The sequence below is a fragment of the Pinus tabuliformis genome, chromosome Q (genome assembly GCF_031772625.1).
Source record: "Pinus tabuliformis cultivar Carrire ecotype Pingquan chromosome Q, CPIR1, whole genome shotgun sequence".
NCBI classification, from domain to species: domain Eukaryota; kingdom Viridiplantae; phylum Streptophyta; class Pinopsida; order Pinales; family Pinaceae; genus Pinus; species Pinus tabuliformis.
Window position 1 is genome coordinate 338,855,666 of NC_142296.1, and position 18,715 is coordinate 338,874,380.

The 18,715-nt window shown below is 39.8% G+C and overlaps 2 non-coding genes across 2 annotated transcripts; both read right to left on the reverse strand.

Moving 5' to 3' along the window:
• Positions 1-1,145: 1,145 nt before the first annotated feature.
• LOC149219577 (U6 spliceosomal RNA) lies at positions 1,146-1,251 on the reverse strand. Its single transcript, XR_016249778.1, has one exon. It is a non-coding gene; the product is annotated as a U6 spliceosomal RNA (small nuclear RNA).
• Positions 1,252-18,023: 16,772 nt separating this feature from the next.
• LOC149219578 (U6 spliceosomal RNA) lies at positions 18,024-18,129 on the reverse strand. The gene has a single exon (XR_016249777.1). It is a non-coding gene; the product is annotated as a U6 spliceosomal RNA (small nuclear RNA).
• Positions 18,130-18,715: the final 586 nt, after the last annotated feature.

Sequence of the window (18,715 nt, forward strand, 5' to 3'; positions counted from 1 at the left end):
CATCCTCTTGATGTTTTTTCCCGTGGACTTGGGGTGAAACAGGTAAGGGCATGTGATAACATTGTTTGCTTTATCAATAATGTCCTGATTGTTGCTGGGCGGGATGTCAATTGCGAAGGAATAACTTGGATGGCAGTAAGATATTTGTATGTATTTCATAGTTCATTTTGTTTTCTATTAGTTCATGCAAAGTTGGATTTGTTGGAATTCTTGACTCAAAATGATCAACGATAACAATATACAAATTTGAATTTCTTCAACACTAGGCTTCCCAGGTTCTCTAATGAATCATTAAACATACATTATATCATGAGAGACACTTTATGTCAAAAAATTATAGTTTTCAATGCCTTTTCTTTGTATAGAGTGAGAATCCAAGAAATAGACATTTTCTATCAACTTTCCCAATACATAAGTCAAACTCGGGGATGTCCATATTGAAGTCATCAACATGTCACAAAGTGGGATATCTCTATTCCCCACCATCAAAAGTATATGCAACTCTAATGATCCACAGAAAATGTCTATAGACTTAATTACTCAATGTTAAAATATGTTTAATCCTTGAAATACTCCAAATAGACCTCTGTAACCTACAACTTGATCAAGAGGCGGAGAAGAAGGAGACGCAGAGGCAATAGGAATGACATTTTGAGGGACAGGGCGCGAAGGTTGGCCTCTATTCCCTGTGTGACTACCTCTGCGAGGAACACCTCGGCTTCGTGGCATCCTTACAAACACAAATTGACTGGCAGAAAGATTGAAACAGAGAAGATCAATTACCTGAGGAACGCAAACAGCTTCAAGAAGTTTACCAATCCACGCTGATAGCCAAATTCGGAGCACTCGAAAGAGGTTCTGAGACAACTCTGCCGCATTATGAATCGCTCCAATAACTATACCAGGTGTGATGAACCGATCCATGGCATTATAACAGATTTTCTGCCTATCATTCATGCCTGCATTAACTCCGTCCTGCAGAACCAGCATTCGAGACTGCCCAGAAATGAATTCACATACCCTTAAGCAATGTTGCCCACCTGCAACGCGTCCTCGGCGAACAATCCACCTGTTGTCCGCTCTGCTAGCTGCCATTGGTATGCAGCTTGCCATTAATTTGACGTGATATCACCCGCATCCGGGTAAAAAATTTGGACCATTTCTCGATTTGTGCGTGTCATCCTTGCGCAGGGGCCATGCTAATCTTCTCTTTATCGTTCCAATTTTATCGGATGTCGGATCAAGCCAGGCCCATTCCGAACAGTTCATTCCAGACATCCAGATTCACTTTCCAAAGCTGGCTTAATAGACCCATTTTGACTGCAAGCCTCACCATAGTCCTTGCGGAGGAAGATAGTAATCAGGTTAGCTCGGCTAACACGACCCCCTCTCAGTCTGAGGAAGACAGCGTGCTTCTCGGGGACCTGACAGGGATGGTGTTCCAGGCAGATAACCGGCAAGAAGGTGGCCATGTCTCGGAAGTGCCACAAAATTCTGTGGATTCGACTCAAAATGATATTGTGCCTTACGGCCCGACTCAGTGGGCAGGTGGTGTTTTAAATTTGCTGACCACTCCTGGTGGGGGTGAACCTATTTATGATGACAATGGATTTGTGTCATGGGTTGCTTCTACCAGTCAAGCGGAAGCTGAAATGCCAGACCCATCAAAGCATGCAGATTAAAACGGTTTCCTCTCTGCCGGGTGGTCTAAGAAATTTTGGGCATGTGTTGTTAATTCTGAGGGTAGATGTCTCTGTCTGGTCTATTCTCTGGCTACGGAGAGGGACCAATGTCATTTCAGTCTTTGTTTTTTGATATAGATTTGGTTCTGTTAGTTGCTTCTCAATTTTTGTGGTCAATACAGGGCATGATGAACTCAAACTGGGTAATCTTTTTAACCATGTCAGTGTCCGAACCAAGAATTTTGTAGTATGTTCTGTAAACTCGACATCAAGCCTAAGCTGTAAGGTCTATGAGTTTTTGGTAGAGGAATGGCCGCGTTCTCCTAAGAGGTTCTAACCTCTTTGTACATATTTTTATCTTTCTTTAATAGAATTAGCATTTACGGAGAAAAAAAAAACCTACAACTTGATCAATCTACATAAGAACATATTAAGTGCTTGAAATGCTCCAAACAAACATCTGTACATCTTCTAATGTAGACTAATCAAGTGTATAGATGTTTCCCATGGATCATTAGAGTTGTAGATACTTTTGATGGAGGGAAATGGAGATATCCCACTTTGTGACATTTTGATGACTTCAATTTGCATATCCATGAGTATGACTTCCATAATGATAGAAAATGTCATATTTCTTGGATTGTCTATACGCTTAATAATCTTTTTACATTAGAAGAAGTGTTGCGTCAGTTATTTCAACCTGTTCAGGCTTGACACCACAAGACTCTAAAGTTGCTCGTTCCCATTAATCACAGGCAATGTGCATCATTTCCTCAGTGATGTAACCCACAAGACTAATAATTTCCATGTGATCCAATAATGGGTTAGGAATTATCTCTACCACATTTGCAACAGGTTTAAGGCAGTGCAACATTTTTCCAGGCATAACACCAACATAGGTTCATCGATGTCCCTTTATTTCAGCAACACCAACCAAACCTCCCATTGAAAATCTGCATTTTTTCTTATTTAAAGCATGGGCAATTGATTTACCAATGCTAGTTTTACTCATACCAGGAGGTCTTGAGAGGCAAATGATCTTATCGTGACCTATTCCTTTGAGTTTCCCAACTGCTATAAATCCCACAATTCATCCCTTTGACATTGGATAAATCATTATGGTTTAGATCAAAGTTTTCCTACTTTTTCTCACTCTAATGACCCCAATGTAGAGAGGTTAACCAATCTAGTTTGAACCATAGTTCAAAAAATCCGGAGCCGGACATTGAACTAGTCGCCTATCTAACAGTGATTTGAACCAAAACCGAATCAAACTGGATACAATAAACTAGAATTGAAAAAAATACATAAAATATTTTTTTTAATGGAAAAACTTATTTTTAAAATTACAAACCATGATTCAAAACCATTAGAGACAAAATATGGAAATTCTTATCATGTATATGCCAATTAAGGGTGCATTTGTCAAAATGGCACTGAGTGCAATACATATCTATGATATCATCAACAAAATATATAACCAATGAGGCTTTGAATGACATCTAGAGTCTGAAAACAACGCTAAAACTCAAGCTACTAGGCCACTAGGTTGCTACAAGTACAAAGTACAAATCATTGATAAACTTTATCGCTCATTAAACTCATCACCACTACTAGACATGGGATCATCGGTAGTAGCTACATAAAAATCACTTGGCTTTAGAGTCTGAGGAATCCTCACACTCCTTTCCAACCTCCATAGTAGTACTAGGCTTAGCAAAACTAGAAGCACGAGTTGGTTGAGCTGCAAAACCACTGCTTTCCTCACTAATGCAATGTGTCATGCTTGGTCTTGGTGGTTTGCTTCCTCTAGCTATTGGTTCGACTACCAGATCTGAATTGGGATCAACACCCCCCAACTCCATGGTATCAATATCAAAATCAACATCAAACTCAACTGGATGAGTCTCCTTCACCCATTATGAAGTTGGATCAATATCATCCAATATAATGGGATTTGTATTAGGTCTTTTATTCAACAACTGGTTGTGCCTTAGTCGAAGGTTGTATTGCACAAAGACAAGAGTATTCAATTGTTTTTGTTCCAAGCGATTTCTCTTCTTCGTGTGAATCCATTCAAAAATAGACCAATTGTGCTCACACATAGAAGCACTGCAAGTTTGGGTGAGAACTCTAATTGCAAATTGTTGCAGTTGAGTGCAGTGGCTTCCAAATGACTCCCACCAATATGCTACAAAGACAAAGACTAGAGTTAGTTCATTGTTCAACAATTTATAATAAGTTTGAACAATTTACGAAATACAAATTACAACTTCAATTTTAAACAATTGAACAATACAAAAATAAATAAATAAATTTCGAATTGCTTACTTGGTTGATCCACATCTCTTGCAATCTTTGTTAGATTTTTGCCAAATGTGCTTGTGGCCCTAGAGAAAGCAGTGAGATGATGCATTTCCAATTGCTGCGACTCATTAGATACCATGCGCTGAAAGCACTCGTAACCCATCTCTGACCTCCCCAATATGATCTTTTCATAACTTAGCTTTATAATGGTACTTTGGGATTATGAAATACCCAATTGCATGTATAGGATGAAGGAGTTGATTGTTCCATCTGTTATCAATGATCTCCCAAATAGTGTTGAAAGTTGTAACTAGGTTCGGTCTTCATAATGACATGTAATTATGATTTTATGTAAAGAGATGTAAATAAATGAAAATTATTATATTGAATTGCTTCATGGGTTTCATGAGCAAGGATTTTGTTTTTGAGTCAAGACTCCCATTGAGAGTCTTTAGGATTTATTTGTCATCTAGTCATGAAATATAAGAGTCATTGTCATTTAATGAAGTCATGTTACACTATGTAAAAGGTATATTGTCTATGTAAAGTATCCTCGAAAGAACTTGTCACCAAACCTCTTCAAGTCGGCCTACAAACATTAAAGAAGTTGCATGAACAAGTGGACCTACATCTAGCTATCAAGTTGGCCTAAAGACCCAGACAAGAGGGGTATAAGTAGTGGAACTCAGCCTCCATTCTAAGCATCAAGTTCGAACTCAATTCCAGCGAAGAAGTGCAAAAAAGGAGGCAGTAAGAAAGGGTTTTCTCTAGGGTAAAAATGACACTCTTCTAGGGTATTGAAGGAAGAATCTTCTGGGTAAATCGAAGCATAATTTTTTGGGACAACGAAGTAGATTCTTTTGGCGCAGCAAAATCTTTTGGAACATCAAAGTAGATTCTTCTAGGGTAGCAAATTCTTTTAGGACAACGAAGTAGATTCTTCTGGGTTAGCGAAGAAGGAATCTTTTAGGAGGCAATGAATAAGTTTCTTCTGGGATAGCGAAGGAAAGAATCCTTTGGAATAGTTAAGTAGAGACTGAGTTTCTCTAGAAGAATTAGAGATCGAGATTCTCTAGGACAATTGTGAAGGTACACCATAAGAAGTAGAGACCGAGTTTCTGTAGAAGAAGCAAGCGAAGGAAGGACAAGGAAGACTAGGATGGTGACAAGGTTCTAGAAAAAAGGATACTAAGAGTCAAGAGTCAGTGTCATGGTCTTGGTACTTATCAATTGAAGATTTAGAAGATGAATTTTATCGGGTTTTCCTCTCTAGAGGTGAGAGGTTTTAGCCCCTGGCTAGAAGAGCCTATATTTTGTGTCACTTGTCTTTATTTTGAATCTTGATAATTGTCTTGATAAAAAAGAACACACTAATAGACTAATGAAGTGAAATATGATACGTAATTGAAGAACTAGCATATCACAAGCAGTTATCAAGCAGAGAAATTGTTAACATTGAATGCCCTAGATTTCTCAACATGGTATCAGAGATAAGGTGCTAAAGACAAGAAAGGGCAGACAAAGCAAGCTGACATGCAAATCAAACTTCAAAAGGGGAATCAAAGCAATTCAAAGGTTATCAACAAGTCCAAGACCTGCATCATAAGAAGGAATTAGGAAGAGAAAGTAAAACCCTAGAAGCACTTTAGATCATAAAAAATCAATCTCTCTCTCATTAAAATGGCCATTCATCAACATCAAGAAGGAGGAGGAAGCAAGCAACAATTTAACAAGTAAGTCCATGACTATATCCGATAATATCAAAATATCTTTTTGCAAGGAAAGCAATAAACTAGTTGGGGATGCAAACTTCCTTGCATGGAAGAAAAGTGTTGACCTCAATCTTATTGAAAATGAGGTCATGGTTCACATTAAGGGATCAATAACCCAACCTCCAAAAGAGGATACTCAAGCTCATGCTAAATACATGAAAGGAGAAGTGAGAGCTCAAAGGATTCTTATAGAATCTATAAATGACTCTCTAATTCCATGTGTATCAAAATTAGAAATTGCAAAAGTTATATATGACAAACTAGTAGGGTTGTTTTTTGTAAGTACCTCAGGAGAAGTAAATCTCCTTAAGGCAAGAACTCTACAAGCTAAAGATATCCAAGGAAGATGGAATAGCCTCATACTTCATGAGGATGTCATAAATTTGAGATCAACTACAAGAGCTAGGAGAAGTTATGTCTGACAGAGAGATGGCCACAGTGGTGCTAAATGCACCACTGGAAGAATGGGGCAACTTCACTTCAAGCTTATATGGAAATAAAGAAACTACTCCATTTCAAGATTTATCGTCACTATCTAAGATCGAAGAAACCAGACTAAAAGCAAAAGTTGATGTCGGACCAAGCGAACATAATCAAGCATATGCTACAATGACAAGAAGAAAGGGAAAATTTGGAAAGTTTGGTTCCTCAAGGGAAAAAACATGGATAAGATAAGGTGCTTTGGATGTCAGGAGCGTGAACACTAGAAAAGAGATTGTCCTAATAGTGGTAAGGACAAGAGGAATAGAGGAGCACACATTACTGAAGAAGTGCAAGAACCTGAGTCCAAGAAGCTTAGGAATGAAGAAGTAAAAGATCTCTACTATGATTGAGTGATATTCTTCTCAAGAATGTACTTTTCACTTGTAAATTATGGTCTTGATGTAGTTTAAAATTAGATATGATGCATCTCATTAGAAAAATAATGTATAAACATTAGAAGTAAAGAGCTTGTGACATAGGAAGAAAGTATGTTTGGTCCAAATCCTACTAATTAGGAAGCTCTTAGGAAACCTCATGAGTATTTATAAAAGGCAAAAGATCATCATCCACTGGGATCATCATAGAAGAAAACATTTGTTGGTTGAGGACATAAAATATCCTCAAGTTTCTCTGAAGGACCCATCGATAGAGAAAGGAAGCAAAAGTTTTTCATTAAGGAATTCCAATTTGTGGGATTCAAGGATTAGTATAATGACACAACAAGGAAAGCAGGTCTGAAGTTTGGATGACCAAAAGAAAAATGAGGTATGTTCACATGGATTATTATGAAAATTATAATATGGTTACAATATGATCTAGAAGAAAGGATCTCCTCCTCCTAGGTATTGCAGAAGAGCATAAGTCACACTAGATGAAATCAACATAATATATGCAACATAAGGAAGCAACTACAATTAAGATTGAAAGCTTATGGGAATAAATTGTGTGAAAGGAAAGGAAGAGATCGTGATAAGATACAACGATGATAGAAGGCATTCAAAGTCTAAGAAGATTTGAATAGAATATCTCTCCGAAGAAATAAAAAAAAGATAGAGACCCTTGACACTGAATATCTGTGGAAGATGTGTCAATCTGTAGGATGTCGATACTTACAGGAAGATGTCATGGTGAAAGATCATCACAAAGGTAATTCTAATTTGAAGTGTACATTGATTATTTTGAACTAACATTTGGCTGGGCTTATGTTGAACTGTAAAAGGGAAGATCTGTGAATCACTTCCAAGTAGACCATATGGAAGGATGTAATGTTCTTCCGGAAATATGGCATGACAGCAAAATAACATAAAGCAAAGATAGATGGAAAATTTGATGGATCACTTTATGATGAGTTAGGGACATAACTAACTCATGGACAAAAGTGAGGATGATCTGTGTCCTATATATACAAAAGTTCCCGAAAGTTGAAGACTCCTTAAAAGAAATTCATGACATCGAAGAAAGGAGCTCCTCATGCAGCTAAGTGTTCTATAGGTCCCTGTTAAGAGGGAGCTTGAGAAGAAGTTTCTAAGTCATAAGCTTAGGTACATTCCTCTGTGATAGGAATGGGTACATCAAAGGATTAAAATCTCTTGGTATAAGGGGGAGCGATAAACATGTTATTCTGTGCTTCATCTGAGAAGACAAAATGAAGGATTGTGTAATCATTTGGCATCCAATGCTCTGGTGGGATGAGTTAGGGAATTCCATGGAAGAGTAGTCATGGAGGACCGATATTCTTTTGGGCATTAGGGAGTCCAAGAAAGGAATAGTTCTCATTGAACATGTCCTGAGAGGACCCAGGTGGGTTATGTTCTGAGAGAGACGATGATGAGGATGTCTATATATCATTTGTCTTGCTAGCATTTTGCTCTATGGATAGAGTTGTTAGTTAATGCCTTGCTATGAATTCTGGTTGGTATGATGCTATACAAATGAGTTACAAATTCGAATTCTTCTTAAGAGAAATTCTTTAGATTGAGAATGTCCAAGGTACCATTATGAATACCTCCCTAGTTAAGAGGGAGTGTTGAAAGTTGTAACTAGGTTCGGTCTTTATATTGACATGTTATTATGATTTTATGTAAAGAGATGTAAATAAATGAAAATTATTATATTGAATTGCTTCATGGGTTTCAAAGAAGGCATCTAGTTGAAGATATCATCAACTGCTGGAATCAAAAGTCTCTCCAGATCATTGGCAATGGATTAGGAAAATACATAGATCAAGCCGTAAGAAAAGATCAATTCATGTGCCCGCATTTGCGTCGAAGTAGATCTGGAGGAGGGCCTGCCGGAAGACATCAATCTTACAGTCACAGGATGGACACATGTACAAGAGCTGGACTATGAACAACTTCTCTTTAAGTGCAAACACTGCCACGGTTACGGACATTTCGCCAAACACTACAAGAAAAAGGCGGAAGAACAACCAGATCAAAAAAATGGTGAGCAATGAAACCTAATCCAAAAAACCACCAACCACAAAAAAGGCAGCGGGAAAGGTATTCAGAAAGAGGTACCAAGCAGCTCCAATCCCACCCAAGAAAAGAACCCAAAGGGCAAAGAAAGCAGACAGAGCATCCCAGTTACAACAGTTACTAAAGACCTGGAATAGACAGCTCCTCCCATCACCAACAAAGAAGACAGGGAAATGGCACATCTGGAAAATTCTCAAGGAAGCCCTTCTAATCCCTCATATGCAGATGTTACTAGGAAAAAACCAGTGGACAGCTCTGGCTCATCGGAGGATGAAACCTTCGAGCAGCCCACAAGAAAAGTTGGCAGGAAATCTCACAGAGAAATAACGGAAGAGGAGGCGGAAAGGCTTAAAACACAAGGAAGTCAGCCCACAATAGAGATGTCTATTGGGAGAAACTCCAGGAATAGGCCCCCTAAGGGAGGCTCTCAACCCACCCCTGGTAAATAATGCGCCTCGTCTCTTGGAACTGTAGAGGTTTAGGTAATCCCTCGAAAGCAGAAGCAGTCAAGGACCTACTCAAAACAGAACCCTCAGACATCCTCATGCTCCAAGAGACCAAGATAGAGGGGAAAGCCCTTCTAGACATCAGCAAGAAGAAATGGAAGAAAAGCACAGGAAGAGCAGTCAGCTCAAGAGGCACATCCGGAGGGCTTGCAACTCTATGGGCAGAAGACCTCTTCCTGCTGAACAAATCCCATGAGACTCAGCACTGGATCTACACGGAACTAACGCACTGCACAAGTAAGTTGACCATTTCCCTTTTCAATCTCTATGTACCTGTTCTTTATTTTGAAAAGAGAGACTGCTGGAATTCCCTCTTTGCATTTCTAGAGCAGCGATACCCAAACAACATCATCCTTGCTGGGGATCTAAATATCGTATTAAAACCCAAAGAAAAAAGGGGAGGAACCAACAATAGAGATCCCATGCTTCCCCTGGTGGAAGACCTTATACAACAGTGGGATCTACTAGATTTCACTCCGATAAAAGGGCACTATACATGGACCAACAACAGAGTGGGGGAAGATCATATCACGGCCCGCCTGGATCGATTCCTAGTACAAGGCACTCTGATGATGAACAATAAAATTATTACCACTAAAATCCTCCCCAAGCTGACCTCAGATCACAAACCAGTCCAGCTCATTCTAGAAGACGAAGAAGACCTGGGCCCAATCCCCTTTCGATTCAATCCCCTCTGGATAGAAAGGAATGGATTCATAGATACAGTGAAAACAGCATGGGTCAAACCTGTCACTGGGTCCTCCAGCTATGTGTGGGAACAGAAGCTCAAAGCTACAAAGTTAGCCTTGAAGGAATGGATAAGGAAGCCTGCCCCAAATCCTTCCAGCCAAAGAAAAGAAATAGTGCAGTCATTAGAGGCATTGCAAACTGAAATGGAAAGCAGAGAGATAACCCCATCCCTGCTCAATAAAGAAGTTAAAATTCAATGCTCAGCATTTCGATCCTTCAGAACAGAGGAAGAGCATTGGAAAATAAAATCTCGAAGCCTGTGGCTGAAAGCTGGTGACCGGAACACCTCCTTCTTCCACCGCCAATATAGAGCAAGACTCTCCAGGAACCACATTTCTGAAATCACAACAGCAGAAGGGCAGACATGCAAAGGCTTCAGTCAAATAAAAGAGGCAGCTGAAAGTCATTATAAAAGTTTGTACACCGCAGGTAATCAAGGCAGCGAGGAAGATATTGCAGATCTCCTCTCAAACATCCCTCTTCTGGTCAGCCCTGAAGACAACTCAGCTCTCACCCAACCCATCACGGAAGAAGAGATCATCAAAGTCATTTGGTTTATGGATTCGGACAAGGCCCCTGGGCTTGACGGATTCACCATACATTTTTATAAGACTTGTTGGGATATCATCAAAGAAGATCTATTAAAGATGATAAAAGGTTTCATGAAGAAAGCCAAGGTAGGAGGAGGAACCAATTCCACCTACCTCGCTCTTATTCCCAAGGAAACCAATCCCGAAACCTTTGCCAGATTCATGCCAATATCGCTTTGCAACGCATCATATAAAATTCTAGCTAAGCTCCTAGCCATCAGGATGAAACCACTGCTTAACAGGCTGATCTCAACCAACCAAGGGGGCTTTGTAGAAGGCAGGCACATCCTAGACAATGTCATCCAAGTCCAGGAGACAATACACTCAAGCAATCAATGAAAGGAAAAAGGAATGCTGATAAAGCTTGACATGGCTAATGCGTTCGACCGAGTCAACCGTTCCTTCCTGTACAAATTCCTCCACTCCTTCGGCTTCTCCTCCCATTTTGTCAATCTCATCATTGCCTGCACTCATAATCCCTGGATCACCCCCCTTGTCAATGGTCGCCCCACCTCCTTTTTCCAAGCCCAGAGAGGTCTTAGGTAGGGATGCCCGCTCTCTCCCTTCCTGTACATACTGATGGCATATTCCCTCAGCAGAAAGCAATCCTTCGAAAAATCCTCAGGCTCCCTTCCAGGGCTTAAACCTTCTATCAGCTCCCCAGCTCTGAACCATGCTCTTTTCGCGGAAGACTCTCTGCTCCTGGGAGAGGCATCTGCTCGAATAGCTAAAGCCTTTGATTCCATTCTAAAATGCTATTGCAGGGTATCAGGCGCCTCCATCAACGAAAGGAAAAGTGAAGTATATGGATGGAACATTGGGCAGCAAGAACTCACAGGCATAGCCAACATTCTGGGCTTCAACGGCCATGCCCAATGGGAGATGATAAAATATCTTGGCCTCCCCATCATAATTGGGACCAATAAGAGGTCGTTGCGGACTGAAATCATTGACGAAATTAAGTCAAAAATCGCTTCTTGGGGTGGACACTGGCTCACAAAAGGAGGCAAGGTAATTCTGATTAAATCTGTGTTATCGTCTCTCCCTATCTATCGAGCAGCCTTTCTTCTTGCCCCAAAGAGAGTGACAGAGAAAATATCTAGAATCCTGCGCGACTTCCTCTGGCAAGGGGGGAAAGGAAACTAGCAAAAAATTCATCTAGTCAAATGGGAGATGGTGAAACGATCAATTCCGGAAGGAGGATTACAAATCCGCGACCCAGCTCTTGTAAATTTGGTGATGGGAGGGAAAATTCTATGGAAACTTTTTAAGGATCCAAAGCACCGTGTTAGCATAACGCTGAAATCCAAATACGCTCATAATGTGCCGCTCAGGAACCTACAGGTAAGCCAAATTCTCAACAGCACTCAAGTCTGGATACTCTGCAACAGAAGTTTAAATCTCTTCAAAGGAAAGGCGTATAAAATTCCAGGTAATGGCAAACACACAAATCTGTGGTTTGACCGAATTATGGATCGAAATCCGCTCTCAGAGACAGAAGAAATCGCTGGGATAAAAGGCTGGCTGGAACGCGCAGGGGTCACCAGCGTGTTCGATTTATCCAAATGGGATAGGCATGGAGATTGGCAGGGATGGGACTTCTTCGGAGTTCCTGATCGACTACAACAGCAGAAACATATCCTCGAAGAAATGCTTGAAGATGTGGCCCCAGTAAACAAAAAATCGAAAGACAGTTGGCGATGGGGGCATTCTGGAACTTACACTACAGCAGAAGCGTACAATGCCATCCAACCAAACAGGAACAGCAGCAGAACACCAGAGTTTTGGAAGAAAGTTTGGGAACCGCTCGCTCTGCCTAAGGTAAATTTCTTCTTCTGGACACTAGCCCATGATAAGCTTCTAACCCGAGATAATTTGATGAAAAAAAACATTGCAGGTCCGCACAGATGTGAGATGTGCGGAAGCAGCTTAGAAACTGCCAAGCATCTCTTCATAAAATGTAAGTTTGCAAAAGAAGTATGGGGACTCTCTCTCCATGAGCTACAAATCACAGTTCCTTCTCACAACTCAGTAGCTGAAATATTCGATTCATGGAATCATTGTTATCCCAACAAAATTCCCATCAAATCCATATGGAGGAAAGTCTGGAACGCCATACCCAAATTTGTGTGCTGGCAGATTTGGCTGTCCAGGAATGATATGATATTTAATGAAAAGGCGCACACACCTCTCTCAGTAGCGGCAAAAGCTAAGTCTTTACTCCTAGAAGCAGTGCAACAACAAAACTTTACAGGTGATCCATTGCTCCTCCCGGAAGAATAGAGGTGGTTGGGTCCCCTCCACCCTCAACCACGGAAGCAGCTAGCAGTCCCTCAAGGAGGAAACCAGGCCTGACGCAAAAGAGACTCTGAAGAAAACTTCCAAGAATGATGGAGAAAGCAAAAACTTACAACAATATTCTTCAATGGAGCCTCCAAAGGAAATCCTGGGGCAGCAGGAGCTGGAGGGGTTCTCTATGCCCCGGACGGAACAAGAAGGGACAGTTTTTGTTGGGGCATCGGGCAGAAAACCAACAATCAAGCGGAGATTCTAGGCCTCCTCAAAACTTGTCAAATAGCAAGGGACAGAGGAGACAAAGAATTCCAAGCTTTTGGAGATTCAGAGATCATAATTAAAAAATTAAACACGGGAAATCTGTTCACTAATGCAAGCCTCAACAAAACACTAAATAGGCTGAAGAGAGTTCTGCTCGATTTCGACTCCTACAAATTCCTCCACATTCTCAGAAATCTGAACAAAGAAGCAGATCTGATGGCGAACAAAGGGTGTACCCTCGGGAAAGGCCAAATTCTCACAAATGATGAAAGCTCATTTCATCCCTGTAATCCTTGAGGAAATGGTATTTTGTAATAGCTCAAAAGAAAGTGTTAGAACCAGAACAGAAGAATTGCAGTATTGGCTGCCATGGTGTAATTCCAAGTTTCTCACCAAATAAATAAAATCATACCCGTTTGAGTTAAAAAAAATAAAAAATTCCAACGGTGAAAAAAGTCCACCAGTTTTAGCACGCGAGAGGGAAATATTTTAGTCACGTTTAAACTTATTCAAACGAGGAAAACATAATAAAAAATTCAGGTGTTCACCTCCTTTGGTCATGGGAATTTGGTGAGATCTTTGCCTCTTTAACCTCTAAGAAGACTAGTATTGTGCTCTTATAATGGCATGAATGTTGTGAGAGTGCATCATAATAATGCTTGTCTTTTCTAAGAATAATTATAAGCGGGTCAATTCATTAGAGTCTAGTTGAGTTGGGTTAAACTCATTTTTTTATATATGAGATTAAAATCATTTATTGTGTATGGGGATACAGTAATGTCACGAAATCCCAAGTAATTGTTGGGGATGTCGTCTAGGTTGTCGGTGATAGGACTGTAAGTGACGTTCATCTATTCCTTGACGGGAGTGAGTTAGAACTCGGCTCCAACAAGCAAGTCGGTGGAGCCATGGGACTAGGGCACCGCATGGAAGAGGTTAGAGCACTCAACGTCAACAGTGGCCCTGATTAGAGACCCGTCAACCAAGACGAGCTCGTAGGCAACACAGGTATCAGAGAAGAGGCCAAATAGGTGGTCGTTTCCCCCAATGTTGTAGCAATTGATGACTCTTGCAAAATCTCTCAAGAGCCTATTGTGTTTAGGGATCGAACCCTCAACCTCGTCATCGCAACCGGTGTTGCTGCCCAGCTATTCAGACGTCGATTACGCTTCGACTATGTTGGGTGTGTGTTATATTATTTCCACGACTAGCTGGTAGCCTCCTTGCACGGGGTCCGAGGCAGCAACCCGATATTTTCTTATTCTATTTATGTCGACCCAATAATAGTTGACGGACCCAAGGATGGGGACGGAACTACCCATGGTTTTGTAGATGGGTTTTGGACATGGTTTTGGGCATGATGGGTTTTTGCCCATGGTATTTTGTAGATCCCGTCAAGGGAACTACGATTACGTTCTAATCCAGGGTTAACGGATTCAGGTTTATGAATGCCTCGACATGTATATATATGTATTGTAACATTGAAAGGAACATAATGAAAAATCATTCTGGTAGTCCCAATTTTGGGATCCAGGGGAAAATCTTTGTGTATATTTGTTTTCTGTTCTCGCCATTGTTTATTTTTTTGTTTGAAGAATTAGTTTGTAGGTAATTTTTGTACAGGGTTAAAACCTACATTTGGTATCAAAGTTGTAACATCTTTAAAGTATAAGGGAATTGAATAATTTTTTTGACAAGCTTATTAAATATCATTGGTCAAGCTCTAACTATATCAATCAAAATGGGAATACTGTGATATAACTAAATCAATCAATATGAGAATATTGTGATAAAAATCAATCAGAAGTATTGGAGAATTTCACTACTACATTTTTTTGTCAATATTTACTAACAATTTCTTAGGCATGGCCGATCATTATCAAATATCATTGGCCATGCTCTCTCGTCTCTAGTATGTTACAGTCAATGCAGCTACATGTACCAATTCCTTGTAATTTGGATTTGTGGGATGAAATCAATAATAACAATTTACTTTACTAAGAACGTTTAGCATTTTTTTTTTGCTCCGGATTAGTCCCCCCAATGCTTAATAAAAGTGAAAGCACCACATTGCATCTCCATGTAATATGGCTTTCTCTGATTCACACATAGAGCTTAACAACAATTCACTTTGACATGTGTGTGCCATTCTAAACTTGAATTCCCTACATTTACTATCTACCAGGTCATTGAAGGATCCAAAACCAAAGGCAAAATTGATTTGCTTGTCTTTCCTCTACATTTAGGATTTATAAATGGTAAAGGCAATATTGATTTTGCTTTTTCAAATCACTTTGTTGGCAACGCTGATATTGGTTTGCACTTACCTGTCATAGATTTAGGATACAAAAAGTGAAGTTTCCAAATTTACAAGCAAAGAAAGCACTGGTGTTTTAAACAACACATTGATTCATTTTATTAGAATTCTAAAACTATTGATCATTTGACTCCCCCAATACCCATAACTCTACAATCCCTTATGGATGAAAACACTAAGGCTCAAGCGATGACTGTGGATTCTGATTTTTCATTACTTGCTTCTTCTCCTTCTTATATTGTGGTTGTTAATTATTCCAAAGAGATGGAAGATTCTTCAAAAACTTCCCAAGAGCGAAGAGTTTGTAGAGGAGTTTGTTGTTTTGTCTGTGGAAATCTACACTAAGAAAACCTCATACCCCTGGTGCAGGGGGTTGCATTGTACTCTCCTAGTTTTCCAATACAATTCAAAATACAAGTTCATTTCTTGAAGTGTGCCCTTTAAAAAGAAGATTTGTTCGTTCTATTGTATAAACAGGTATAATATATTCAAACTATATTTTTTTGTAAGTTATATTGTGATATTGATTAAAAAAACATCAAACTTACCATTTTTTGAATTTTGGTTGACAAAGTTTTGTGTGATTATCACAGAGGAATGAGAAAAACTGGCAATAGTAAAAAGGCAAAGGTTTTATGTGTCTACGAAAAAATGGGCAAAAATGACAATAATTGAAAGGCCACGAAAAATGGCAGTTATTCGTCTTCAAAATTGTTTTGAGAAATTTACCAAAAACTACAATAAGTACATGTCTTCATAGCATATCTCAAAACATATTTCTATTTGAATTTGATGTATTTGTAAGCCTTGTTATTGGGACAAACAACTTAAGTTTAATGGATGCCATATTTTTCAAGCTAAAACAATAGTTGAGTTATCAACTTATTTAGGCTTGTAACAACTCACATTTTGCAAGAAATTTCACGTGTCTTTCCTATCCTTTTTGCTTTGCATATGCAAAAATGTTAAATTGGTAATTCAAGGCACATGTTATTATGTTTGTTGTAGCTAAGAGGATTATATGAGTCTCGATCGATCCTTCTATAGTGGCATATTGAATATTCCTGTAATTGAATTGCTCTTATTTACGAGGCCACAAATTGAGTCTATTGTTTTATGAGTTGTTATAAGATCACAAATTCCCATGCAATAGACCAAAACATTTGCCTAAAGATGTAGTTTAGTTATCTCAAAGATGTTGTTGGGAGTTCCAGATAACAATTATAATAATGCCTTCTGACGACAAATACATATTTCGGGTTTGTGTTACCTCATGAATTCATCGAAATGGAGTTAATATATTTGCTCTAAATCAAAATTTTCTCTTACCCATCTTAATCTATCCTCTCCATGATGAATGTGGCAAAAAACATAGAAGAAAGAAACAAGAAAAAATTGCTCAAGCATTCATGGGGAACCACCACCAAAATGGCAAAAGCATCCTCCTGATGTTTTTTCCCGTGGACTTGGGGTGAAACAGGTAAGGGCATGTGATAACATTGTTTGCTTTATCAATAATGTCCTGATTGTTGTTGGGCAGGATGTCAATTGCGAAGGAATAACTTGGATGGCAGTAAGATATTTGTATGTATTTCATAGTTCATTTTGCTTTCTATTAGTTCATGCAAAGTTGGATTTGTTGGAATTCTTGACTCAAAATTATCAACGATAACAATATACAAATTTGAATTTCTTCAACACTAGGCTTCCCAGGTTCTCTGATGAATCATTAAACATACATTATATCATGAGAGACACTTTATGTCAAAAAATTATAGTTTTCAATGCCTTTTCTTTGTATAGAGTGAGAATCCAAGAAATAGACATTTTCTATCAACTTTCCCAATACATAAGTCAAACTCGGGGATGTCCATATTGAAGTCATCAACATGTCACAAAGTGGGATATCTCTATTCCCCACCATCAAAAGTATATGCAACTCTAATGATCCACAGAAAATGTCTATAGACTTAATTAGTCAACGTTAAAAGATGTTTAATCCTTGAAATACTCCAAATAGACCTCTGTAACCTACAACTTGATCAGGAGGCGGAGAAGAAGGAGACGAAGAGGCAATAGGAATGACATTTTGAGGGACAGGGCGCGAAGGTTGGCCTCTATTCCCTGTGTGACTACCTTTGCGAGGAACACCTCGGCGTCGTGGCATCCTTACAAACACAAATTGATTGGCAGAAAGATTGAAACAGAGAAGATCAATTACCTGAGGAACGCAAACAGCTTCAAGAAGTTTACCAATCCACGCTGATAGCCAAATTCGGAGCACTCGAAAGAGGTTCTGAGACAGCTCTGCCGCATTATGAATCGCTCCAATAACTATACCAGGTGTGATGAACCGATCCATGGCATTATAACAAATTTTCTGCCTATCATTCATGCCTGCATTAACTCCGTCCTGCAGAACCAGCATTCGAGACTGCCCAGAAATGAATTCACATACCCTTAAGCACTGTTGCCCACCTGCAACGCGTCCTCGGCGAACAATCCACCTGCTGTCCGCTCTGCCAGCTGCCATTGGTATGCAGCTTGCCATTAATTTGACGTGATATCACCCGCATCTGGGTAAAAAATTTGGACCATTTCTCGATTTTTGCGTGTCATCCTTGCGCAGGGGCCATGCTAATCTTCTCTGTATCGGTCCAATTTTATCGGATGTCGGATCAAGCCAGGCCCATTCCGAACAGTTCATTCCAGACAGCCAGATTCACTTTCCAAAGCTGGCTTAATATACCCATTTTGACCGCAAGCCTCACCATAGTTCTCGCTGAGGAAGATAGTAATCAGGTTAGCTCGGCTAACACGACCACCTCTCAGTCTCAGGAAGACAGCGTGCTTCTCGGGGACCTGACAGGGATGGTGTTCCAGGCAGATAACCAGCAAGAAGGTGGCCATGTCTCGGAAGTGCCACAAAATCCTGTGGATTCGGCTCAAAATGATATTGTGCCTTGCGGCCCGACTCAGTGGGCAGGTGGTGTTTTAAATTTGCTGACCACTCCTGATGGGGGTGAACCTGTTTATGATGACAATGGATTTGTGACATGGGTTGCTTCTACCAGTCAAGCGGAAGCGGAAATGCCAGACCCATCAAAGCATGCAGATTAAAACAGTTTCCTCTCTGCCGGGTGGTCTAAGAAATTTTGGGCATGTGTTGTTAATTCTGAGGGTAGATGTCTCTGTCTGGTCTATTCTCTGGCTACGGAGAGGGACCAATGTCATTCTAGTCTCTGTTTTTTGTTATAGATTTGGTTCTATTAGTT